Source organism: Uloborus diversus, chromosome 9 (assembly GCF_026930045.1).
Source record: "Uloborus diversus isolate 005 chromosome 9, Udiv.v.3.1, whole genome shotgun sequence".
NCBI classification, from domain to species: domain Eukaryota; kingdom Metazoa; phylum Arthropoda; class Arachnida; order Araneae; family Uloboridae; genus Uloborus; species Uloborus diversus.
The window spans coordinates 142,239,554-142,267,039 of record NC_072739.1 but is presented as its reverse complement, the minus strand read 5'-3'; the positions used below and the strand labels follow the sequence as shown (position 1 = coordinate 142,267,039).

The 27,486-nt window shown below is 35.1% G+C and overlaps 1 protein-coding gene across 1 annotated transcript in view; it reads left to right on the top strand.

The window, feature by feature from the left end:
• LOC129230537 (zinc finger protein GLI4-like) overlaps nucleotides 1-27,486 on the top strand; it is an 89,630-nt gene that overhangs the window by 369 nt on the left and 61,775 nt on the right. The window lies entirely within an intron of this gene.

Genomic DNA, 27,486 nt, shown 5'->3' with positions numbered 1-27,486 from the left:
CAATACATAATATGCTGTCTGTATATTTTTAACAGGGAGCATTTTCTGTTTTTAGTTTTATTTCTCGCGTGCATAAACCTTTCCGATGTTTTCAAAATAGAAGTTGTTTTTTCTACCGACTTAACTAACTCTGAAGTTTATTTACTTCTATTTCCCATTTCATTGGAGTATTGAAATGTTGTTGCCTTTTTACTTACATAACAAAGCTCAATTGGTTCTTTGTGCCCACATTTCTTTGTTCATCAGTGTTCATGGATTTTAAGGATTTTGTTGTGTCTGATCTATTGACATGTTTGTTTACATTACACTTTCCTTTGTTTTTCTGTGTTATTGATAGCGAAAAGAAAACTGACGGGCTTGTTAAGCTGAGTAGAGTTTACAGTTTTATTTGCTTTATTGCGGGGGCTCCTTTTCAAATAATGATAAATAAGAATCCTGGTAGTGAGAAATATTTTTAAATTGGCTTCATGCTTATCATCTGCAATTGTAGTAGATTTTCTCCCCCAACTGTTGTGGAACAAGATTGGGTAATTTAGATAAGGAAAATTTTTTGGTAATGTAAATTTCGTGCCTTTTTCTTTTCAAAAATGTTTTCTTACTAGCTATCACATTGCAAATAGTTCTTAGAGGATATTAAGCCATGCTATAGGAATATGATATTTGTTCTAGATTTATACTTCTGTTAGCCAAATCAGAATCACATGGACGTAGTACAAAATCTTTAAATGTGAAATAAAAACTAAACGTGGAATCTATTTCCGAGTGGAATTGGAATTTCACAGAACGTGTGTTAAGTATTTTGACGCGGTTTCAAAAATAAACTTATAAAGTTACCGTCATTTCACTCTAACTCTAGTTAAAAAGCTTAGAGATGGTCGGGGGCCTTTGAATGGAAAACAATATAAAACATTGTTAATATTTATTTCTTCAAATCCACTTGAAACTGGAATCACAAACAATGATTATTTTGACCGAATAAGTTTGTTTTAAAAGAAAGAAAAAAAAACAAAAAACATACGAACGTCATTCGTCTCGCGAAGTGAAATAAAGAGTAATGTGATTACCATAGATGTTTAATTGGAAATTAAGGCAAAACCAGGGGCAGCTCGATGGTTGGTCTCGGGAGGTCTTCACAAAGATTTCCTTATTCGGTAATTTTTGTCTAATGATTCAGCAGAATTGTCATCATTCAACAAAATTTGGTATTTCATTCGGCAACTCGAGACTTTCTACCCTCCCAAAAATTTCAGTTCGGGACGCCCCTGGACAAAACATAACAATTCTTATTTCCTCTGTACCCAATGATTCGCATAGAATGTTTATTGTCATCAGGGACGCCCCAAACTCAAATTTTTGGGAGGGCGGAAATTCTAAATTTACCGAATCAAACTCCAAAGTTTGCCGAATAGAACTCCGTTTAGTCGAATGTTACTAATTTTGCCGAATCGAAAGACAAATTTCGCCAAAAGATTGCCGAATCGTCAGACAAAATTTGCTGAATAAGGAAATTTTTGGGAGGTCACGGTGACCTCTCGTGACCTCCAATCGGGCTCCCCTGATTGTCACCCAATAAGTTCGATTTAAGAAAAAAAAAAAAAAAAAGCTCACGAAAACCATTTGTCTCGCGAATTGGAATTGTCAAGAGCCCCAGTGATGTCCCTGGCTGTTTAAGTGGAAATTAAGACAGAACATACACCATCATCCATTTAGTTCTAACTCATTTCCTCTATAAGCGACCGAATCGCTGACAGCCCCAACCAAACACAGTATCTCATTTCATTCCTCGTACCCGCAAGACAAAACCCCTTCGGAGGGACTGATCCCTTGCTCGTAATTCCTGGCCATGTGTTCCGCAGCAGACGACCTTTTGGAGAAAAAGGTCGCTTCCTTGCTTTCTCTCCCGTCTGCAAGGAACATTTTTAGGTCAATTAAGTTAGCCCCCCCACCAAAAGCAAATTAGAAAAACAAAAACGTCTACGTTATGCACCTGTTTTGCACCGTTTTGCACCCAAGTTTCACGTTTTGCACCCTAAACGGAAAAAAGTTATTAGCGATTTAATTCGGGGGGGCCAACTTAAGCTTAAGTTAGCCCCCCTCACCTATAAATTTTGACCTGCAGGAAATTTTTCAATAACCCACGTTATGCACCTATTTTGCACCTCTCACACACGAAGTTTCACGGCCCTAACTCTAAACCTGCAGAAATGACACAGAATATAAAAAAGGGGCGTGGCAAAAGCGATTTAATAAAATTTCTCGAGTGTTAAATTTTGCCGTAAGACAAAATTTAGAATAGTTCACGTTATGCACCTGTTTTGCACCGTTTTGCACTCAAGTTTCAGGTTTTGCACCCCAAACGGAAAAAAGTTATTAGCGATTTAATTCGGGGGGGCCAACTTAAGCTTAAGTTAGCCCCCCTCACCTATAAATTTTGACCTGCAGGAAATTTTTCGATAACCCACGTTATGCACCTATTTTTCACCTCTCACACACGAAGCTTCACGGCCCTAACTCTAAACCTGCAGAAATGACACAGAATATAAAAAGGGGGCGTGGCAAAAGCGATTTAATAAAATTTCTCGAGTGTTAAATTTTGCCGTAAGACAAAATTTAGAATAGTTCACGTTATGCACCTGTTTTGCACCGTTTTGCACTCAAGTTTCAGGTTTTGCACCCTAAACGGAAAAAAGTTATTAGCGATTTAATTCGGGGGGGCCAACTTAAGCTTAAGTTAGCCCCCCTCACCTATAAATTTTGACCTGCAGGAAATTTTTCAATAACCCACGTTATGCACCTATTTTGCACCTCTCACACACGAAGTTTCACGGCCCTAACTCTAAACCTGCAGAAATGACACAGAATATAAAAAGGGGGCGTGGCAAAAGCGATTTAATAAAATTTCTCGAGTGTTAAATTTTGCCGTAAGACAAAATTTAGAATAGTTCACGTTATGCACCTGTTTTGCACCGTTTTGCATCCAAGTTTCACGTTTTGCACCCTAAACGGAAAAAAGTTATTAGCGATTTAATTCGGAGGGGGCCAACTTAAGCATAAGTTAGCGCCCCTCACCTATAAATTTTGACCTGCAGGAAATTCTTCAATAACCCACGTTATGCACCTATTTTGCACCTCTCATACACGAAGTTTCAAGGCCCTAACTCTAAACCTGCAGAAATGACACAGAATATAAAAAGGGGGCGTGGCAAAAGCGATGTAATAAAATTTCTCGAGTGTTAAATTTTGCCGTAAGAAAAAATTTAGAATAGTTCCCGTTATGCCCTAGTTTCACGTTTTGTACCCTAAACGGAAAAAAAGTTATTAGCGATTTATTTCGTGGGGGGGGGGGGGGTAACTTAAGCTTAAAAAAAAACCCTCACCTAGAAATTTTTAGTTATAGTAATTTTTTTATGTACTCACTTTATGCAACTTATTTTGTACCTCTCATATACAAAGTTTCACATCTTTGAAAAAGGTAATTTACCCTAGTCATTTCCTGACGGGTGCCCTTCTTGTTATTGATATTATATATATATATATATATATATATATATATATATATATATATATATATATATATATATATATATATATATATATATATATATATATACACACATAGTGACTCCTAAAAGTGTTCGTACATTTACGACTTTCAACAAAATAGGCCTTATCCATCGGCTAGAATTATTATTTCGAAATAGTTAATTAATTATAAGACCTATGATCAATTTTTAACAAAACTACATGAAAAGTTTTTAAAAAATATTAAAACCTAACTTTTTAAAAATCAAAAACCAGAAATGCCGGAAATTTTCTCACAAAAGTCTTCGTACACTTTAAAAAATGTCTATATATTATTGAATAATCTAACTTTTTCTTAAGTTATTATTTAGTAGAATGTCATGCAGTATGAACAACACCTTAAGCGTCTGGGAATAAATTTCATTCCTTTTTCTTCCTTTTTTTTTGCGTAATTTCTGAGTAAGTGTTCATCCTCACTTCGAGTCTTACTGTTTCTAGGTCTATTTTCGTTTCAAAGCGGCATTTTCGTAATCTAGCCTGCAGAAATCTTTAAATATGTTACATGAAGTTTAAATCTGGAGATTGAGGGTGTATTTTCTAAACTTTAGGACAATTTTTGAGGCACTAGACGCAAACGTTGAAAACCCTGTGCTTCTTATCGTTATCTTGATAAAAAAAACAAAGTTGTTACCAAATTGCTGGCTAAGAGTTTAAAATCGGTTTTTGAAACATTTAAATGAACAGCATGATTCATTATTTCATCAAAAAATTACAAACTATCAAGTCCTGATGCTGATATGCACCCTCACACTAAAACACCTCCACCGTCTTTATTAACTGATCCAACTAAGTTCTTAAGATTAAGATCTTAATGTTTTTCTTTTAATTACGATTATACAACAATTTAACCAAAAATCTTAAATTCATTTTTATCTGTAAGTAAGACGTAATTCCAAAACGTTTTGAGCTTATTTATCTTTGATTTTGCGACGAAAAGTGTAAGCTTTCTGTTTTTCACAGCACCAAGAAAATTTCTGCGGGAAGAGGTCCCATTTAATCCAGCTAATCAGAGAACTTGGCGAGCAATTTTAGGTAAAAATTATATGTAATTTTTTTCATTTAACTCTGCAGAAATTTTTCCAGCACTCAAATGTGTATTTTTCATAATTTTTTTTAACCTTAAATCTCCGATCACGCTTTGTCAACTTTATCGGTTAACATTTTCTTACCTTATTTTCGGTCCGAAGCATTCTATCAACCACTTTGCTATAAAAATAGAATAAATTAACTATTTTAGAGACATTTCAAACCAATTTTACGCTACTGTTAGGAAAAAATTGAAATTTCTAATGGTGTTTGTGTTTTTTTTACGAATGCCAGCCCTTTTAATGTAATAAGCAGAATATTAAGGAATAAATAAATAAAAAATTAAAGCCAAATGACTTTTAAAGGTCAACAAAATGCAAAAATATTAAAAAAAACGGCATATGATAATTTTAATCATGATTTTATTCGAAAATATTTGAGTGTACGATGACTTTTGTGGCGTGTAATTTCTCTGTCTCTCAAAAAAGTGTTCCTTTTTTCTCTGCATAATTCAGTCTCGTGATAAAAAAAAAAAAAATCCCGAAATATTCATCTGGACATCAGCCATATTTTCTCCGTCCGCATATTTTAAAAGATATTTTAAAGGAACATAATTAAATGGTTCATTTCCGACGCATATGCTTTTTTTTTTTTTACTTAAGTTTAATTTTAATCATGTGACAAGTACAGTCAGGTACAGGGGGCAGACCGTTTCAGGCGAACCTCTTTCAATACTAAAGAAAAAACGTATCGAGTCTTATCGGAGAAGACAAGACTACGCTTGAATAGTATCTGCCTGGAAGCGTTTCTTTTGTCAGTGGGCGGTCATTTTCCTAGGCTCTGATTATTATTAGAGCCATATGGAGTGATGAAGTTCTTAATATTGTTGTGCGCCCGACCCTCGAAACAGGCTTCTGCTTATTGTCTGTGATTGACTAAGTCGGATTAGCAGTTATTTAAATAATACACAAAAAGGAAAAGCCCAATAAAAATATTACCGCAAGGGAAATAGGGAAGCAACGTTCCCCTCACCCGAATGATAATCGCAAGGAAGCATAAGATACTTCCGGAAACTGTAATGATTTGTTTAACCGGAATGATTCAGTCTAAAAAATGTATTAGTTCTTTGAAGAGATTATAAAAGGTTGTATTTTAAAGAACACTTGTTTTTATTTCGGCCTCTAGCAGTTTATCAGTAGCAAAGTAGTTTGAGGGGTTTAAACAAAACACAAAATGAGATGAAGTAATTACACAAGAAAAATATAAAAACACATGTTTTCGACAGATGGCTAATTTTGAAATTTGAAAAATGAGAGGGCCGCCGCCTCTATGCCCCCCTATACGAGTTGCTTCTGTTCATGGTTGAAAGTACGCTTTCGTAAGCACCAAAAGTTCAGCCGGAATATATAATACTTTAAATGGGAGATCCAAGAATGGGCCTACAAAATAAAATGAGGAAGATTTCTTGGTCAGATGGGGATACTCAAAAAATTGAAATTATTATTATTATTCATAATTTTACACATTTTGTGTCAGACTAACATTGTTTTTCCACTTGTAGCAACTAAATCATTAATAAAGCCATACTAACCTTCACGTAGTTCATGAATTCAGGCCCAAACAATTTGTACTTGAAAATGAAAAACTGAAATTATAAGTTGCACCTATCTTTAAATGAGAAGATTGTGACCAAAATTTAGATGGGATATAATATTTATTAAATTTATGGAGTAATAAACCCCATTGTTAAATCATTTATCACTTCTGCAGGTTTAGAAATAGGACACTGAAGGTTTAGAAATAGGACCCTAAATAAATCGCGAATGACTTTTTTCCGTTTAGGGTGCAAAACGTGAAACTTGAGTGCAAAACAGGTGCAAAACGGGAACTATTCTAAATTTTGTCTTACGGCAAAATTTAACACTCGAGAAATTTTATTAAATCGCTTTTGCCACTACCCCTTTTTATATTCTGTGTCATTTCTGCAGGTTTAGAGTTAGGGCCGTGAAACTTCGTGTATGAGAGGTGCAAAATAGGTGCATAACGTGGGTTATTGAAGAATTTCCTGCAGGTCAAAATTTATAGTTGAGGGGGGCTAACTTATGCATAAGTGGGCACCCTCCGAATTAAATCGCTAATAAGGTTTTTCCGTTTAGGGTGCAAAACGTGAAACTTGGGTGCAAAACAGGTGCATAACGGGAACTGGTCTAAATTTTGTCTTACGGCAAAATTTAACACTCGAGAAATTTTATTAAATCGCTTTTGCCACGCCCCCTTTTTATATTCTGTGTCATTTCTGCAGATTTAGAGTTAGGGCCGTGAAACTTCGTGTATGAGAGGTGCAAAATAGGTGCATAACGTGGGGGTTTGAAGAATTTCCTGCAGGTCAAAATTTATAGGTGAGGGGGGCTAACTTATGCTTAAGTTGGCCCCCTCCGAATTAAATCGCTAATAACTTTTTTCCGTTTAGGGTGCAAAACGTGAAACTTGGGTGCAAAACGGTGCAAAACAGGTGCATAACGGGAACTAGTCTAAATTTTGTCTTACGGCAAAATTTAACACTCGAGAAATTTTATTAAATCGCTTTTGCCAGGCCCCTTTTTATATTCTGTGTCATTTCTGCAGGTTTAGAGTTAGGGCCGTGAAACTTCGTGTATGAGAGGTGCAAAATAGGTGCATAACGTGGGTTATTGAAGAATTTCCTGCAGGTCAAAATTTATAGGTGAGGGGGGCTAACTTATGCTTAACTTGGCCCCCTCCGAATTAAATCGCTAATAACTTTTTTCCGTTTAGGGTGCAAAACGTGAAACTTGGGTGCAAAACGGTGCAAAACAGGTGCATAACGGGAACTGGTCTAATTTTGTCTTACGGCAAAATTTAACACTCGAGAAATTTTATTAAATCGCTTTTGCCACGCCCCCTTTTTATATTCTGTGTCATTTCTGCAGGTTTAGAGTTAGGGCCGTGAAACTTCGTGTATGAGAGGTGCAAAATAGGTGCATAACGTGGGGGTTTGAAGAATTTCCTGCAGGTCAAAATTTATAGGTGAGGGGGGCTAACTTATGCTTAAGTTGGCCCCCTCCGAATTAAATCGCTAATAACTTTTTTCCGTTTAGGGTGCAAAACGTGAAACTTGGGTGCAAAACGGTGCAAAACAGGTGCATAACGGGAACTAGTCTAAATTTTGTCTTACGGCAAAATTTAACACTCGAGAAATTTTATTAAATCGCTTTTGCCACGCCCCCTTTTTATATTCTGTGTCATTTCTGCAGGTTTAGAGTTAGGGCCGTGAAACTTCGTGTGTGAGAGGTGCAAAATAGGTGCATAACGTGGGTTATTGAAAAATTTCCTGCAGGTCAAAATTTATAGGTGAGGGGGGCTAACTTAAGCTTAAGTTGGCCCCCCCCGATTTAAATCGCTAATAACTTTTTTCCGTTTAGGGTGCAAAACGTGAAACTTGGGTGCAAAACGGTGCAAAACAGGTGCATAACGTAGACGTTTTTGTTTTTCTAATTTGCTTTTGGGGGGGGGGGGGGGGTGGGGGGGGCTAACTTAATTGACCTAACATTTTTGCCTCTTCCAAGCAGGATTCAGAAGTCGCGAAAAAGTTATGCCCTGACCCCTTGCCATGGATTGTACCTCTACATCGCTTGTTTTCAGAACGAAAATCCCACCGAAATGTGCAGTTTTCTGCTCTTCAGAATTGGCGGCTGTGACGATATGTTTTCTTCCCCATTTCAGAGCAGTGCCCAATGACTAAAATACATTCATTCAATGAGTAAACGACGATAATTGTATTTTGACTTAGGTGCTGTCCACAAATGATGTCACGGTGTCACACTTAGATGGGGGGGGAGGTCATGAAATTGTCAGTTTGTGAAAAGAGGGAGGGATGGGAGGGGAACGAAGAAGTGTGACATCACGCATTTTTATAAGGACATGTTTATTAAAAATAGCGGACATGTGACAAAACGGGGAGAGGGAAAGGTGAAGTGTGACACTTTGTGACACAGGCGGGAGGAGTCGAAAATGATGGAAAAAAGTGTGTCATCATTTATGGACAGCCCCTTAGAGCAACGTTTCTTAAATTGTGTTCCACAAATGCGGAACTCCGGGGTTCCATGGAGATCATTTGGGTTTTGGGAAATTAGCTTTCTTCCTTTAATTATAAAGTTAAGTTTCGTTAATAAATGTAAGTTCAAGGGTTTTTGACATTTTAAACTTTTTATATAATGCAGGTTCTTTGATTGTCAAGTCATCAGTTTTAAAACGTACTCCACGTTGCTCAAGTTCAGCCTTGAAATTAATTTGTTAACTTTCACAAAATAAACTAATTACTAATTTTTGCTTTTTTTGAAACAGTTAAAAAGTGAATTTTTAGTATTGTTTAGTTTTTTTGTTTATAATCAGTTTTCTTCATTAAAATATGCTATTTTGTTATTAATATGTCGAAGTCAGACGCAGAAAGAACAAGAGCGTGGCGTGAGAGAAACGTGCGGGTAAAATAACAGCTCATAATGTTTTTAAAAAAATGAAAAGATAAAAGTTCATTTCTATCGTGTATCTTTACGACACACATTTTTTTTTTTTTTTTTTTTGAGACAATAAATGCTAATGGATTTTTTTTTTTTTTTTTTTTTCATTTTAATTGCTAGTAAACCGTTGTTAGAGCTTTACCTTTAAACTATACTAGTAAAGAACAAATAAGGATTCCGCGAAGAAGTGGACATTAAAATGGGTTCCACCTATCAAACAAATTAAGCATCTCGAATTTAAGATTATTAGTTTTGAAGAAAATGATGTCTCAGATGATCTTTACATATTCTTGTTTGATATGACTTAACTCAAATATTAATGCAGAAAATTAACAGCATTGACAATTACATTGTCAAAAAAGGAAGTTCCTAAATTTATTGTTTGCATAAAAGTTGTATATGGACACAAATGAGATTCATTAACAAGCTTGAAGGTCATCAATTTATCTTCAACACCATTCATTTGCTGAAGTTAATGATGCAATTTTCTCCAATTATATCACACCATATGAACGGTACAAAAGAAAATAAATTAAAATTATCACACGGAGTTCTCTGCAATTATCGAAAATTTTCCTGTTAATTGATATCTGATTTGTGACATTTTTATTACGGAGGTAAATTAACGACTAGTAGGCTATCACTTCTCGCGCCAAAAAAATGAAAAATGATAAATAAATCTCACCTGGCTTGTCTTTCCGGTACGAATTTCTTGCATAAAACCTATGAAAATTTTCCTATGAGCTTCATATTTAGTATGTTATTTTCCTTTTTAATGGGCGAACAATCGTAACGTGGAACACGGGGAGCGTTTTCATAGTTTTTCGCCAAATTAGTCAAAACAAAGCGCTTATCTTCCCTTGGGAAACCTTTCCAAAATTAATATTGCTGAAATGAGTTACATTAAAATGGGGAAAAAGAATATCCTCCAAATGATTTTAAGTAAGTCATTCCATTGTAAAACAAATAAAAAAAATTATAGTTAAAAAGTTAATTTGAATTTTGACCTCTTGAATTCAAATTATGTTTTCCGCAATCACGAGTGTGTGTGGGGGGGGGAGGTATGTGTGTTTGTGTGTAGGGGTATGTGTATGTGTGTGTAGGCATGTGTCTTTGTGTCTGTGTGCAAGTATGAGTGTGTGGGTAGTTGTGTGTAGGTGTGTGTGTGTGTATGTGTAGGTATCTGTATGTATGTGTAGTGTACGTGTCTGTATGTATGCGTGTGTGTATGTGTTTGTGTATAGGAGTATGTATGTGTGTGCTGTGTGTATATGTTTGTGTGTGTGTACGTGCGTGTATGCATGCGTGTAAGTGTAGGATATTGACGCAACCTGGAGACGATTTTCGCTAGAGGAGCGGCATCGTGAGACGGCCTGCTGCAGAGGGTGCTGGCGGGAAAATAAAATCATAAGAACGCCAAAAACAGTCAAATGAAAGCAATAAGCAATCGTGATTGCTCGAAAATAATAATAATGTGAAACAAAAGTGTGATTAAAAAAATAGCATCAATATTTTAGCGATCGATTTTTTTTTTTTTTTTTTTTTTTTGCCAGTTTTGCATATACTAGCATTATGATAATTCCCCTTTATATGTTATTTGACTTTAGCTTTTTTATTCGTTTGCTGATTGGTCATAATTGTATTACTTTATTTTATTAGCTCCATTCTACCATGTGATGCAACAACATTACAGACGCATAAAAAAGATTCCTGTCGAGCTACAAAGTTCAGAATAGAACAAGAAAACAAAATCCAGGGATGTACGATATACCAAAACATTTCTCAAATTGAAAATATCGAGAAATATTTTTCAAAAGTTTTAAAGCAATAACGCATTTTTGTTTTTAATGATGAATTAAAAAAAAAAAAAACTCGTAGTTTTTCTCAGTAGTCAGATGAAGAGATGTTATGAATTAAGTTTTAAAGCAATAACGCATTTTGGTTTTTAATGATGAATTAAAAAAAAAAAAAAAAAAAACTCGTAGTTTTTCTCAGTAGTCAGATGAAGAGATGTTATGAATTATCATTTTCATTCCTTTTTCATTTTGACATTTGATGTACTGATTCTAGCTACTTCGGAACTAACTGCTACATTTCGTGATCCAGTTTGTATTCATTGTTTTCTCCTACCATTATTTGCGTCGTTCAGTAATGAAATATGTCAATATCTGTATAGTTTTCAAATAAGTTTCATGTCAGTTGATTCAAATAGCTTTGATTCGATCGAATATGTATTCAATGACTTTTAAAATAAATGTTAAACTGAAAGATACGTATGACACAGTAGGAAGCAAATTGATGCAATAGCCAAAAATAAAAAAATTGAAGGTAACCAGTACAAATGTAGCTAAACCTCTCCTGTGTTTTTGTGCAAGAGATGGGACTAGTAGCCCTGGTTGGTGCTGCTATATAGTATGATTTAGAAAAACTCTTCAATGAAAGCCTACATGGGACCGGAATTTTAAACATGTTTTATTTAAAACTTGAAAATGTCCACTTGCATCTCTTTGCTTCTCACTGCCTCATGTGTCCTCATATGTATGAAAAATGCCTTCTGAAGGGGTTTTTTAATCAAAAATTCCTTCTGAAAGGTTTTTTTTTTTGATGAAAAATGGCTTCTGGAAGGGTTTTTTGATCAAAACTACCTTTTGAAGAGATTTTTTTGGTCCAAAATACCTTCTGAAGAGGTTTTTTTTTTTGTTGATAAAAACAGCCCTTTCAAATGCATATACTGTATTAGAATTTGCAAAACCAAAGACTCTGAAGGGTGTCCCCCCCCCCCCCCAGACTTCGCTGCGCTACTGCTCCTGTGATCAGCGCCAGATTAAGATATTGGGAATTCCTAAGTCAAACACTTTTTCGGGGGCCTCTGTAGTCAAACCTTACAGTTGGCTAAAACATTTTTAGCCAATTAGCTGCTCCTAAAAAGAGGGGGCCCTAGGCCACGGCCTAGTGTGCCTATTCAGTAATCAGGGCCTGCCTGTGATCTTGAAACGGTTTGCATAGAAGTCGACTTGAAATCTCCAAGTTGTTGCCAAGCAAGATCCCTTAAACCACAGAGCAAGCTTCGTAAAAAAATACGTTTCAACGAAATCTAGCACAAAAGAAGACATTTTTCCCTGATTGCCAAACGGCCGTTAAGATCCTTGGCAGCACTTATTTAATGCCTGCAACAATGTAATGAAGAACTGTAATCTTCCAGACAAAGCGTTTGTCTGACTAGCCGAATATTAATGGCGCTTCGTGCTGAATATCATGTGGTCGTGCCACCCATATATCAACTGTTCCCTTTACTTTCCCTATAATCTCGCGTTTAGAGCTTATACAAACCGACACGATATATCTCTTTCTAGAACCGAGAAGCTTGGAATTGCTCATGAAGACTTATGAAGTTTGTCTTCTTCGTTTTCTTTCCGAGGCGGAACCATTCATAAATCTTAATGTGGCTTATTTATTGAGTATTTTTATTTTCTTCGTTTTTGGAACGTAGTGAACAAATATATTTACCCATATGACATTCTATGGATTTTTTAGTTTCCGGATGTTAATTATTAGTTTTTCAAAAAAACATCCAAATTTTTTTTATTAAAACATTTTTTCTCTCTTGGAGAGAAAGAAGCTAATACCAGGAGATTCATCAAACTTCTTCGTTTTGCTCATAATGTGTATGGGGTTGTTTCCTTCAGTTAAAAGTAGTACTTTTTGTAACTGAAATTGATAGAATAAGCAAAAAAAAGCAAAATAACATGGACTCAGAAAATACTTTCATTTTCCCAACAGTTATTTTTTAATTAATTTTTTAAAATATCCAATTCTTAAAACAAGGCGTGGTCTTGATGACGTCACAAATGATGCACTATGGCGCATCTTTCTACCGCGTTTCCACGTTATGATAATCAAGAAGCGAATTAAAATTGCGCTCCACGCTCGCTATCAACCATATCGTTACCAATACACGTGAGTAAAGATGCGAATTAAATATTTTGGACCGTGAATCGCAACGCTGAATGGCATTTCATCATTTGTGATGTCATCGGCAGAAGCGTTAAACGATAAAAGAGTACCGATTTAAGTATTTTTTTTTTAAATATTAAACTTAAACAAATTATTTTAAAAATGGTCGGATTCTATGTTTTTAAGCATGCTCTTTCAGATGAAAATACTTTTAAAATTTTGGAAACGACCCCATTGATACATTTTGAAGCAAAGAGATGCAAGTGGACTTCTTAAGTTTTGAGTAAAAGTTTTTTTGCGCAGCAGCACCTACCAGGGCTGCTAGTACCAACTTCTGCCCCAAGACAGATGAAAGTTTCTTCTACCATTTGTACTAGCTGAAGTCCTTTTTTTTCGTGACTCTAGCGTTAACTACCTCCAAATTTTTAATTACACAGACCCCTTTTGCTTCCAGATGAATCTTATTCATTGAAAAAAAAAAAATCAGCTCTAAAAATCATCTTTAGTCAGACAAGAGTCTTGTGTTTCATGAAGCTTCTCAATGAAAATATTTAGTATTCATAAAGGCTTTAAACATCATAAATATATATTGTGAATGATTTTTTTTCTTTTCTTTCGATTAAGGGTAGAAGGCTTGAAGTGTTATTGAAAGTTCATACAAAACTTGACCTCCATCTTGTATGAAGTCGAAACCATTCTTAAAGTGGAATTTTTACTGTGCGATTTTTCGGCATAAAAAAAAAAAAAAAAAAAGTGAAATGGAGACTATTTATGAATTTTGTTTTGTATATTATTACCGGGATGTTCCATTCGTCTTTACAAAATTCTCTTATACCTTTTTATTTATTTATCCGTCTGTTTTATTTCGGTGGTACATACTCAGTACCCAAAACCAATGATTGCCACTATCAAATACCCAAATTGTAGATAATAATCGACAATATTGAGCTATTGTCAAAATATAAGTTCAATTTTTATTCTACTAGACGAAGTACAATAGTAACTGATTGAAATCAGAAATATTTTCACTTAAAAAACATTTTCCCCGTTTATTTTAAAACAATCGTTTTAATAAACATATTTCTGCATTTTATTTCTTTGCTAATTTTCCTTCAAATACAAGAATCTTGAAGTTTCAAAAATGTTAATAACAATCGCTTAACAATACTGCATTAAAATGATTGTGCTTTGCTTATTCATAAATAATAATGTGTTTACTATAATTCTGACTGAAATGATTTCTTCAGTGTCTCCTAGTTTTTCAAAATCTCTTTGCCAATTTTGCGGAAAAAGACCATTTATGCAAAATTTAGAAGCCTTGGTACACTTAACTCGCATAACATAATAACTACATGCCGGTCGGTTTTCTTTAAGTAGTACTTTAAGTATTTTCTTTCTCTGCATTTTCTTTTGACTACTGCAAAGAAATAGCTAAGAATATTTGTTCTGAAAAATGACATCGCATAGTTTACTTGAAAACAATCATTTAAATTCTTTTAAAATAACTAGAAAGTAATTTCCATTGAAGCAATATTCTTGACAAGTAAATTTAAAGCAAATCAATGGCATTTTCAGGATGAATTGCTTTTGCTTTTTGTCAGGAAAAGAAAATGTAAAATCCGCCCGTTTTTCAGCCTATTTCCCATGCAAGTAAAAACGAGAAGTTCTTCCAAAACTAAACGGTCTTATTTCCTCTTCAAAGTTTATTTTCTATTATTTGTTAAGTTTCTTTCTTACTTGTTGAAAAAAGGATGCAAAATTAGAACTTTTATTTATTTGTTTAATTAATTTATTTATTTTATCTTCTTATTTATTTAATAAATACAAAATAGCAACTTTATTTTCTTTGTATTTAAAAAGTAATCTTTTTTATATGTTGCGGGCATGACTGTATGGTCACACTCGTAACACGAAAAAATAATTTTTTAAGTAGGATTTTTTTTTGAAAATTAATATTTTGTTTTTACGGTTCTTAAAATTAAAAGTCAAGCTTTAAAATTCCCGGGACAAAATGCAAATACGTAAGTACAAATGTCACACCCGTTTGCATGAATTGAGCAATATATATTCATTCCTTCAAATATAACTTTTCTACAGAATGAGATTTGTTCTCTTGGCAACTAGAAGCCAGTGGTGCGGTTAAAACCACGACAAAAAGAGGAAGGGGACAGAAAGCGGGCCAGAGTTGGAAAAGGTGGGCGTGTTCAGAGAGACACAACTCAACTTCAGACCCTTCTTTCTGTCTGTGGGTGGAAAAGAATATTTCAAAAAGCCGCTGACAAGAAAAACGTCTTTTTCTCAACCTTACCATCCCTCCTTCGCCCCTTCCTTTTCCCAGTAGTGGAAATTTATTGGATCGCTCGGGGAGGGAAGAAACTGATGCCGAGGAACGTTGGTCATGTGACCGCTCCCCCCCCCCTCATCTTCCTGAAATTGTTTATGGGCACGTGTTTTGCGTGCCCTTCTCCATCTGACAGCTTGGGCCATCTCTGCCACCCTCCCCTCATCGTGTTGCGGTCCCACCCTGGTACCATCTTAATATTTTTTTACAATGGTCTTTCAGGAGGATGATATAAATGTCGATGAAAAGTGGGGTTGGGCTGGGATGGCGGCTATTGAAGATGCCTTCGGTGCTCAAGTCGGTGGTCGTCAAATTATCATCGCTGGCGGTAGGACGAGTGAATTAGGAGTTGTCGAGATGAAATTATTTGTTTTCGACGAAGGTGATGCTTGCGAAATGAAGCAATACGATTGCGAGCAGGCGTTAAAATTGGAATGAATTGTTTGGAAGCGGAGAGAAACTACACAGTGATTCATTGTTGTTCGTCAATTTGAGCTAGGCACTTGAATGTGCGATTTTCAGAAGCGAAGAATGCGAGGTCATGTGATTGCGACCACTTCATATCGCATGTGAATCACGTAGGCAACTTGAATCCGAACATTTGGTTACAAGGGCAGGTGTATTCCGAGAAGAAATCAGGGGCGCCCCAAACTTAAATTTTTGGTTGGGCGGAGAATCTCAATTTATCAAATGAAACTCCAAATCTCCCCAAATGATGATAATATTGCCAAATGGAACTCCAAATTTGTCTGAATGATAATTTTGCCGAGTAAAATTTCAAATTTTGACAAAACTTGCCGAATAAGGAAATTTTTGGAGGTCAGATGACCTCCCATCGGGGCACCTCTGGACTTAATTTGCATAAGTGCTCAACACGGAATTGTCAGTGTCTTGACCAAAAATAAATATCGTGAGGAGAGGGGAAGGAATATGATTAGTTTCAGTCGCTTTTTGTGGTCAAAAATGAAAATTTCTGCGTTTCGAGATTTCGAATTCCGGCCTTGGATACGTCACTGTTGATTGCGTATGAAAATAAGTTCTGAAGACGATAGGGCTCCATCAGTTAGTTAAATACCAAGCCCTTGAGCGGAAAAAACATGCATAAATAAATTGTGTTGCTGTGTTTCTAAAAGCTAGAGGAGATAATTGCTTTTTCTTGAGCCCTCAATTCACGAGTCTATATCGGAACAATAATAACTCATTGATATCAATTACGTAAAATTAAAAGTTCTGAGTTTATAATAATTTGCAAATTTTATCAGAATTAAATGAGCTTTTCTGGTAACTCAAACCTAAAATTAGAATCAGGTTTTCCTTTTGGTTTTCTGTTTAATTTCCTTTTCGGTCTAGTATGTCATTTAACTTTTATAAACTAGATGTGCATAAGTAGAAAAAAATTCTAGGTTGAATTCGCTCATTGCTTTCATTTAAAACAGATTTTTCACGAGAACTAGAGGAGAATGTTTACAATAAAAGTGTTAAATATTTAGCATTCTAACATAATCTTTTATTTGCTTAAACCTTTAAAACCTTTAGATTCCCTGTAAGATATTTACCCTTACCCCGTTACAAAATAATTTTTAAACCTCTCTTTCTGGATTTTCCATTCAAAAGTGAACATAATGCGTGGCTTGTGGTTAATGTACCGGAAGCGAAATCCGTATGTACAAGACGGTATCGTAAACGCCAGTGTAACTTCAGAAGAAAGTATGGAATAATAAGGCGGCTTCAGCAGAAAATAAGCAACTTGAAACCCATAGGACATGTTAAGACCTTTAACCCGATCATTAAACGGCATAATGCTGGAAACGGAACGGAATTTGAAGTCTTTTGTAAAAACCTTGGAAAGCGTTTCAATCAATGGACGCGGTCTTCCAGGGGGAGGAGGGGAATAATGGAGATTTACTCAAGGGGTTCAAGCGTTCCAACCAGGGGCTCTGGATCTTGGGGAGTTCTTCCTTTTTCGACCGCGTCGAACAAAGAGAATTGATTCCACGGGCCTGGTCAAGAACGCATTTATCTTATTCTTCAAATGGACATGAATTGCTTTGAAATTTCAGTCGAGTGTTCGATCACGCGGGAAGATTCGAATAGTTAAATTGTCAACGATCATGACGCACCCGGGAAGTGGTGCCATGGAACTTCTTTGCCTTTCCCGGCGCAATTTCGGATGTTTCCTTTTTGGTACCCTTCTGAAACGTCTTTCTTGGCAGATTAATGGACAGTCTTGCTGGGGAAGAGATGGAACGGTGTTTTTTTCTCGACCCAAGAAACAATTCTGGAAGAAAGGCGTTCGGTTTAATTGAATGTAAGGAAATTAATAAAAACGGGATACGGAGGTAAAAATAAGATTCATTCCGAAGTCTTTTTGGATGCCAAATCCAGTGTGACGAGAGTATAAAAAAGGCCAATATTAAAAATTGCCCCGATATTTCTTTCATCAGTCTCTGCAAAACTCTTTGCTGCATGGGTGAGCTATAAACTTAGTGTTTATGGCTGTGTATAATGTTTTCTTCTCTCTAAAGTGCCTCTGTTAGAGCAGGAATACAAATGGAGGGAACAAATCCAATCATTGGTTTAGGAAAAGCTGAGGCTATGACTCCAAGTCACGTGACTCAACAACGACAAATGGTTGACGCGTTTTGCGTGAAACTAGCGAAAAAAACCTGATTTCTTCCAATACTTTGCTTTGAAATCTGTCACGAGACTTGGGATCTTTGGCTCACATAAGAAAGTCTTCACTCCCTTCATTTTATCTCTTCTCAATGGTGCCTCTATATCCCCCCCCCCTCCTTTTTTACAAGTTTCCATTAATTAATACATTACCTAGCTCAAATATTTGCAAGAAAAGTTCCTCTAGTACCGGGTGAAACTCGAAATAAATTAAAAACTGCAAACAAATGTATGCAATCACCCTACAAAGTTATATTTTTACAAATCAAAATTATAATTTTCAGATTTGCGCATCGTTTTCTGATCTCATTTCCAATTTTTGGTTTTACGAAATTTCGATCCGAATTTACTTGACACCAACCGCATAAAATACGATTCAATTCTTAAATCCGTACACTATTGGTTGAAAAAAAAATTAGTAGTTTTATTTTTCCATAATTGTTCGAATAAATCTAATTTTGAATCACCAGGGTAAAATATTCACACGCGCATGCATTCATAGCTCGTTTGGTTTTGTTAGCTAATAATCTTTAACCTAAATCTCTGCTTTAATATTTCCGTAATTACAACAGTTTTTAAGACATTATCTAAAAGCTCATTATGAAATAAGTTCTTCGTGTGAATTGTGCCAGCATGAGAAATTTGAACTTCTGCGCCCGTTCTTTCTGAAACCCTCTTCTTACTTTAAAACTCATGCCTGCGTTGCGTACCCTCCATAAATCATAAATTGACGTAGAGTAATATTAGGATCTTGAAAGCCGAAAATGGCGCGAAAAAAAGAACATACACACGTCAACGGCATTCAACCATAATTGGGTTTCTTTTTTTCTTCAAGATTTTTCTGGCTGTATGTTTTCTCGCGTCTCTGCAACTGCGGCAATTCAAAGAGCACACTGCTCTGTCATTATGCCCCAAGAACCTAGAAAAGCAGCAAGAGAAAAAAGAAATCTCAACCCAAATTTCCCCGAATCTAGTGGTTGAGGCAAAATGACGGAGAAAACTTCTATTCTGTGCTCAAAATAATAAAAAAATTGAACTTGGCTGTTTTTCATTTTATTCTGTGGAGGTTAAATTCTTCAAGCAATTGCCCAGAACCACCGAAAGCTGAGCCCGTATTATTTTATTTCGTTGAGGGAATTTTGTTTTTATTTCCACTCTTGCTCATCTGTGGGGCCAATGGTTGTTTATCGTCAAGAAAACCGTGCCTGAAAGTCCTTATTTTTTTTTCTTCCGTGGTAACCTATGATTAACCAAGGCAAAACGGGATGTTCGCAGATGAAGTCTGAAACTGGAAACGTAATACTGGCGAAAAGCAAAAAAGTGTTTTGATTCTCTAGAGTGGACCGAGCTCTCATCATGTGCTTATTTTTGGGAAATTTCTCGTGTACAATTGTCCGTTACCTCTTAATGGTGTGCAATTGTTTCGCGTTGTTTTGCTTTTGCATCTGCACTTGTGCATGTATTAATTTCGAACTTGAGATTCCCGAGTCGTTATCTACGTTGCTGGTGTAAAGACTTTCCTTAGAATATACAGGATGTTTATATAGTCTTGCATTGGTGAAGAACATCATTAAAAACACTTCTTCAGATTCAAACTTAATTATTTTTTTGTTCGGATCCTTATCTCAAAAAGTATTTTTTTCGTCCACCATTTCTTAGTTCCAAGAAGATTTACAGGATTTCCAACTTTCGCCAGGCATCAGGCATTGTCGCAGCCAGAATTTACCCTCCGGTTTGGTCATAACTGTGCCTGTATGAGTTTAAACCGTCTTACTAGAATTGACAATGCGTGTTAACATCAATGGTTCTAGAGATATTGATCCTGAAAACTACCTTCGCAGTTTATATTTTCATTGATGCCATTTTTGGTTTTTGATGTAGCCCACTTACGTGTTTTTAGCTGATAGTTCTTATGTTAATGTTTGAAAATGCTATGTTAATAAATCTTAAGTTTTTTTTTTTAAATACATTTTCTTTATCTATGCAAGACTTTAAAACACCCGAAATGTCAATCAAGTTTTCTTTTTTTACATTGTGTCTTCTAAACGTCGCATTGTGTTCAGAATATTTTAATGAGAAATCTTACATCGTTAGTATAATTCTTTTGGATATTAATATAAATTTGTTTTGAAATGGGCAGTTTATGCTTTGTTCTCATTAATTTCATATTCGTCTTGACCAGTTTGGAACTTTTATCAACGCTTCTTCAATAGTGAACATGAAGTTCATTAAATGCTATGATTTTTAAAGCTTATTCTTGCCATAATTGGGGTCAAGTTCTTAGGTTTAAATGCCTCAAAAAAATTCGAAAGTTTTAAATACCCATTGTGAGTATTTAAACTTAACTCGTAGTCAATACTAATGCCAAAAATTTGATAACCGTTTTTGCATTCTCCAAATTCACCGGTTTGGAGCTTTTATCAACGCGTCTTTAATAGTGAAGACGAAGTATTAAATACCATGAGTTTAAAGCTTATTGTTGTTATAAATTGGATCAAATTCTTAGGTTTAAATACCATAAAAAAGGGCTCAGATTTAAATACCCATTGTGCGTATATGAACTTAACTCGTAGTAAATACCTGTGAAAAAACGTTAATTTGAGATTCGTTTTTGCGTTCTCCAAATTGAGCAGTTTGGAGCTTTTATCAACGCGTCTTCAATAGTGAAGATGAAGTTTATTAAATACCATGATTTTTAAGTTTACTTTTCCCATAATTAGAATCAAGTTCTTAGGTTTTAGGTTTAAATACCTTTAAAAAATTCTCAAGTTTCCATTCCCATCGTAGATTTTTAAAACTTAATTCTTAGTCAATACCTGTGCAGAAACGTTAGTAATCGTTTTTGCATTCTCCAAAATGACCAATTTAAAGCTTTTATCAACGCGTCTTCAATAGTAAAGATGAGGTTATTAAATACCATAATTTTAAAGCTTATTATTTTCATAATTGGAATCAAGTTCTTAAGTGTGAATACCTTTAAAAAATTCTCAAAATTAAATACCCGTCTTGGATTTCTCGTAGTCAATACCTGTACTAAAACGCTAATAATCGTTTTTGCATTCTCCAAAATGACTAGTTAACAGCTTATTTTCTTGTCGAAAGTGGGACCAAGCTTAAATACCCTAAGACACTTCTGAAGTTTAAATACCCGTGAGTCTCCTACGATTAGGACTCTTTTATCTTTTCAACAAGACATTTAACAAAAGAAATAGTGCAGCTGTGATTTCAGGTCAACAATAGTATTAGTGACACAAAGAACTGGAACCATTCACTTTCGTGGGAAAGGGTGAGCACTCTACCTTGCTGTCATTAGGGGTCCCTTTCGAAATCTTTGCCCGTGCTGATCTTGTCTTTGGTTTCTTGTTGACAGGTTGACGCATTAGCAACACAAAAAATCTTGTACTTGGCGTAGCTTAATGAAAGTTTTTGTTTTTACAAAGTCGTCAGATTTATTAAGTGGGAAGAAATCATTTGTTCTCTTATTTTTATACTGGTGACTTGTTTGGAACATCTTCTACATTTTTACAGGAAGTGGATATAAATTCGTTTTCATTATTAAACTCGATCGATTTTAATCTATTCAGAATTTCTCGACAGTATTTGAGTCTGAGTGATACAAGTATTGGAGAAAATAAGTGGAAGAATTATTTTTATATTGAACTACCATACACTAAGTTTTTTGTCGTATGTGTTCTTGTGGGCTCATGCTGAGCTTGTCTTTGGTTTCTTATTGACAGGTTGACATATTAGCTACACACACATACAAAAAAAAAAAAAAAAAAAAAAACTAGTACTCACTTATCTTAACTAAATGAAGGTTCTTCCTTAGTCGACAATAAGGCCGTCAGGTTTATTAAGATGAAAAAAGTATTTCTTCTCATGTTTTTAAAACTGATTGCTCTTTTGAAACACTTGCTATATTTTTACAGGGAGTGGAAATACATTCTCTTTTAATAAACTCTATTGAATCAAAGCCATTCGCAGACTTTCTCGACAGTATATTTCAAGTCTGAATGAGTAGAGAAAATGAGTGGAAAAATTATTTTCATTGAACTTCCAGGCGTTATAATATGAACAACACAACTTGTATCGTCACGCGATTTGTATCATCAGAGCAGAGAGAGAAAAAAAGTATAAATAGAAGAACTTGGTTTTGAAATTGAAGTTAACGTTTTTGTGGTTGCGCCTCCTAATTGATTACCAGCATTAAATCAAAAAAATAATAATAATAATAAAAATAATAATAATTAATTTGCATTCTTAAATTTTGAATTCAAATTATGTTTTTCGCAATCACGAGTTGCGACAGGACCCTACTCTGGTTACTACCCTACTCACTTGTTTCTAGAAACAGCTCCTGTCCCTTCAAGCCTGCCCCTCCTCTTGAGCGGTTACGTGTGTATAGTTGTGTATGTGTAGGCTTGTGTATGTGCGTAGACCTGTTTGTATGCATGTTGGCGTGTGCGTAGTGTATGTGTGTAAAGGCGTGTGTGTGTATGTGTATGAGCGTGTGTATGTGTAGGACATGGACGCCACCGACCAGGAAAAGCGGATTGCTCAGGACCGGGGGAGCCGCGCCTTCAGAGGTTGGTGGGGGTTGAAAAAGGAACCAAACATCAAGGAAGGTCAAATAAAAACAATTAGCAATCGTGATTGTTCAAAAAAAAAAAAAAAAAAAAAAACATATCTTTATTATTTCTATTTAAATATTTTTTATCTTCATTTCTGTTGAAGAAAGTTTTTTCCCCCCTACTATGCCCTATCATTTCAATTCTCTTTTAGGATTCTTTTTTTCTTGAAGTTTTGTAAACTCTGCAATTAAGCTCTTAGTTGACAACCTCACTGAAAACTTTTCCACTTTATTTTAATGTTTTCTCGTATGTGCTAATTGTTCTTAGAATCTCAACAGTTATTAAAATTGTTGAGAGTGTTCTTTTTTTCTTGCCGATGTGGTATGGCAAAGGAAGCATAGGCTTCTAAATGTTGTTTCATTGATAAAAACAAAGCAGTGGTTTTAGTGATTAAAAAAATCTATATGCATAATAAAGTTTTTTATAAACCCCACTATCTTTATCGTCCGGGTGTAAAGTACTTTTATTCTAAAAAAAAAAGCTATAATTTGTGAATTTTCCATTGTCCAATAAAAACGTCATTTTTTAACTTGAAAGAAGCAAAGACTGTCTAAATTCTCTCATTTTAACTTAAAAAAAGTAAGGACAGTGTCTAAATTCTCTTGAAATTTGTATTTTTACTCTCTCAATTTAAAGTTCCATTACGTTAGAAAAAGTCACTTTTACTACCTTCATATTTTGACAGCATATTCCGTTTTAAGCCAAGTTGCGTCATATTTTTGGGTGTGAGCGCGCAGATTTGTCAGCAGGTGTCATGCGTAGTGTCTCAAAACATTAAAGGCTCAAAGTACTAATGGGGAATTAGCATTCATCATCTTAGGGATCTTTAAAGTGTCTTAGAGACGACTAAACGAATTTGCATTGGCAAAACGATAAAAAATTGGTGAGAACAGAGGATGGGAGCAGTAATGTTCCCATCAATTTTTCTGAGGGTATACTCCCAGTAATCCATTACGCATAATTTGTGTATGTGATCATATACATAGTATGTCATAATATGAAAATTTTTGAAGCTATACGCTAAGCTGAGGGTATACGCTATATGTCTAAAAAATGTTTGAGAGTATACGGCGTATATGGAGTTATACCCTATGGGAACACCACTGGATGGGAGTTCAACGGTGATTACTGTGTGTGGAATTTGGAGTTCCATTCGGCAAAACTATCATTATTTGGCAAAATTTGGAGTTCCCATTCGGTAAAATTATCGTTATTCGGTAGAATTTGGAGTTCCATTTGGCAAAATTATCGTTATTCGGCGAAGTTTGGAGTTCCCATTCGGCAAAATTATCGTTATTGAGTGAAATTTGGAGTTCCCATTCGGTAAAATTATCGTTATTCCGTGGAATTCGGAGTTCCATTCGGCAAAATTATCATCATTCCGCGAAATTGGGAGTTCCATTCGGCAAAATTATCATCATTCCCCGAAATTGGGAGTTCCATTCGGCAAAATTATCATCATTCAGCAAAATTTGGAGTTCCATTCGGCAAAATTGTGAGTTCCATTCGGCACAATTAGGACATTCATTCAATTCATTCATCAATTGAGAATTTCCGTCCTTCCAAAAGCTTGAGTTCGGTGTGCCCCTGGGTGAGAAAAGCAATTTTCTTAATTGGGTCTTTCCTTGTTAAAATCAAAATTAACGAAGAAAAGCTCTGACATTCTTATTTCAATCTCTGGACGAACGTAATTCATTGGAATCATATCTTCAGCACTTATCTCAATCAGACGTAAAAAGCATTATCCACGACATAGCTGGCTCCATAAATGAAGAAAAGCTCTTCCGCTTATCTCGGCAATAATTTTGTCCCGATTCTTCCCTGGAAGAAAAAAAAAAATAAATAAAAAAATCGGGGAACGGCAATCGCTGCGAGCCAACGCCGTCCTAACGAACACGAAGTCGCTGCTACGAGCCAAACCATAAAGATAACGAGCGATTTATTCGTTCGCATTTCAGAGAGAGAGTAGCCTCTTCGCAATCGGCCACGGCTCTGGAGAAGCCACTAAATCTTCAGCTCATTCGGAGGAGGAGAGAATGATTAGCGATTTACGTGGTAAATTGGGGCTCAGGCCAGGCCCCCACTAGGCGCGGAACGGAAATAGCCCCCTAGAGTGTCCTTTATATTTCATGCGAGTGAGTGCGCGCTAATGAAGGACTGGTGACGTGTTAAAAACGATCGCAGATTCACTGCCACGTAGGATTTCTTTATTCCCTTCCCTTGGGGGAGGAACTTGCTGAGATTTTTTTTTTAATAATTTTTTCCCTCTTCCTCCTCGTTTGTAATATTATAGTTATTATTTTAATATTCGTGTTCACGTTCTCGAGCTGTTCTTCCGTTTGCGGTTCACAAGGGAAGAAAATCTCCAAATTGGATAGAAGCTTTTGATTTTTTATTTAGTCAAAAGAATTTCGACTTACAAGTTGAACTAGTCATCTCCAAGTTTTTTATTTTCGCACTTAAACCCCTTTGTTTCTGGGTGCTTTATTTCTCGAAGTTCTGTCAGATGTTCTCACATGCGAAAGTAATAAATTGAAACAGGATGAAATGAAAATAGTCATCATAATTAACTATTTGGTTAATTATTTAAGTACTAGAAAATCGCCCGTCAAGGTATGACGGGTGAAAAATTGCTTCTACACTTGAACGAAGCCATTGCCTGTTGAATGATATTTTGAAAGTTGACATTTTAACCCCGACTCCTGTGGATTAACCCTTAACTCCAGTAGATAGATAGAATGGGGTGGTTTCCTTCAGTCAAAAGTACTACTTTTAATCATTGAAATCGATAGAATGAGCAAAAAAAAAACATGGACCCAGAAAATACTTTCATTTTCCCAACAGCTATTTTTTAATTAATTTTTTTAAATGTCCGATTTTTCAAACAAGGCGTGGTCTTTATGACGTCACAAATGATGCATTTTGGCGCATCTTTCTACCACGTTTCCACGTTATGAGAATCAACCAGCGAATCAAATGTTGCGCTCTACGCTTGCTATCAACCATATCGTTGCCAATACAGGTGAGTAAAGATGCATATTAAATATTTTGGACCGTGAATGGCAACACTGAATGGCATTTCATCATTTGTGATGTCATCGGCAGAAGCGTTAAACGATGAAAGAGCACCGATTTAAGTAATTTTTTAAAAATATTAAACTTAAATAAATTATTTAAAAAATGGTTAGATCCTATGTTTTTAAACATGCTCTTTCAGAAAAAAATACTTTTAAAGTTTTGGAAACGACCCCATTCATTGCTGATCACTTTTTCGCTTCTTCATTCACCTAAAATGACCAGTAAAACAATTAAGTGACCAGTGGTATTTCTGTTTGGAAAAGTTTTACACTAAGCATAATTCTAGCGTGTGTTCGCCAGGGTTGTTGGGTTTAAACCACGTTGGTTTAAACCATGGTTTAAACCAATTGGTTTAAAAAAAAAAAAAACCATGCGAATTTTTTAAAAAATGTTTTTTTTTTTTTTTAAAGCCAAAAAAAATCCATTTTACAGGTTTACATTGATTTTCCCACACATATTGAAAAATGTAAAATTCCTTTTATGTTAAGTTCCTAGCTAAGTTGCAGAGATAAATACTAAAATTGCGAAGTTGCTTCTTCAAAATGTATTACAAGCTTTAATCGAAAAAAAATATTAATATATTTTTTATTTCATATATGTGCCATAAAGCAGATTTCAGTCAACTTCCATCATTATGCTTAATTTGCACGATTAGTTAAGATTTACTAAGGATTGAATCTTTTATTGTAGATGCAATCCATTATATTGCTCACTCCTGTTGCAGGGGTGTGACATTTTTGCCAATTTATTTGCACTTTCCTGGAATTTTAACTTTGACTTGTAAGGTAATCAACAGTCTAACTTAATTGTTTGCACCTTAAGATTTGTTCTGCAGGAGAACACAAATAATATTTTTTGAATCAAATTTAAAAAAAAAGTTTATACTTCAATCACATTATGATACATAATAATTCCTTATATTATAATGTAGGAAGATTAAAAGACAAATTTTTAAATTCCCAGAACAAAATGCAAATTTATGTGTAAAAATTGATTGAGAAATATATAAATCTTCATATATAAACTACACTCTCCATTGGTGTTTTTTTTTTTTTTTTTGGATTCTGTATGCTCAAAAGATTTTGATTGGCTATACACCTATGCTGCTTCATGACTATTGGGTGCAGATAATTCTTAGTTTTTTTCTCCCCCTTTTGTTCATTGGAAGCAGAAAGCTGTTTTAATTATTTAATTTAGTTACAAGATTTTGTTCTTATCTCTTTAATTAATCAAGAAATTAGGTATAATGTGACTATTGAATAACTGTTAATTACATGGAACCTTAATTACCTTCCGAAAATTAATTGTTTTTCTCGCAAATAGTATTTAAACCAAAATAAAACCCGGTTTAAACCAAAAAACCGTTTTTTGGGGGGGGGGTTGAAAAAAACGGTTTTTTTGGTTTTTTTTACCAACCCTGGTGTTCGCTAAGTAAGGAAAATAATTTTCACCAATATTACGATATAAGTAGTCGTTTGTTTTAATTATTCTTAGCGTACTTGAAAATGTTTTGCGCTTTCTTTTTGAAGGTAACGCGCAGGACAGACAATTAGGGATGAATTTCATAAAACAGGTGTTATTTCTTTCAATAACTGAGGGGAACGACCTTTTAGTTCTCTCTCTCTCTCTCTCTCTTTTTTTTTTTTTTTTTGACTTTTGAAACATT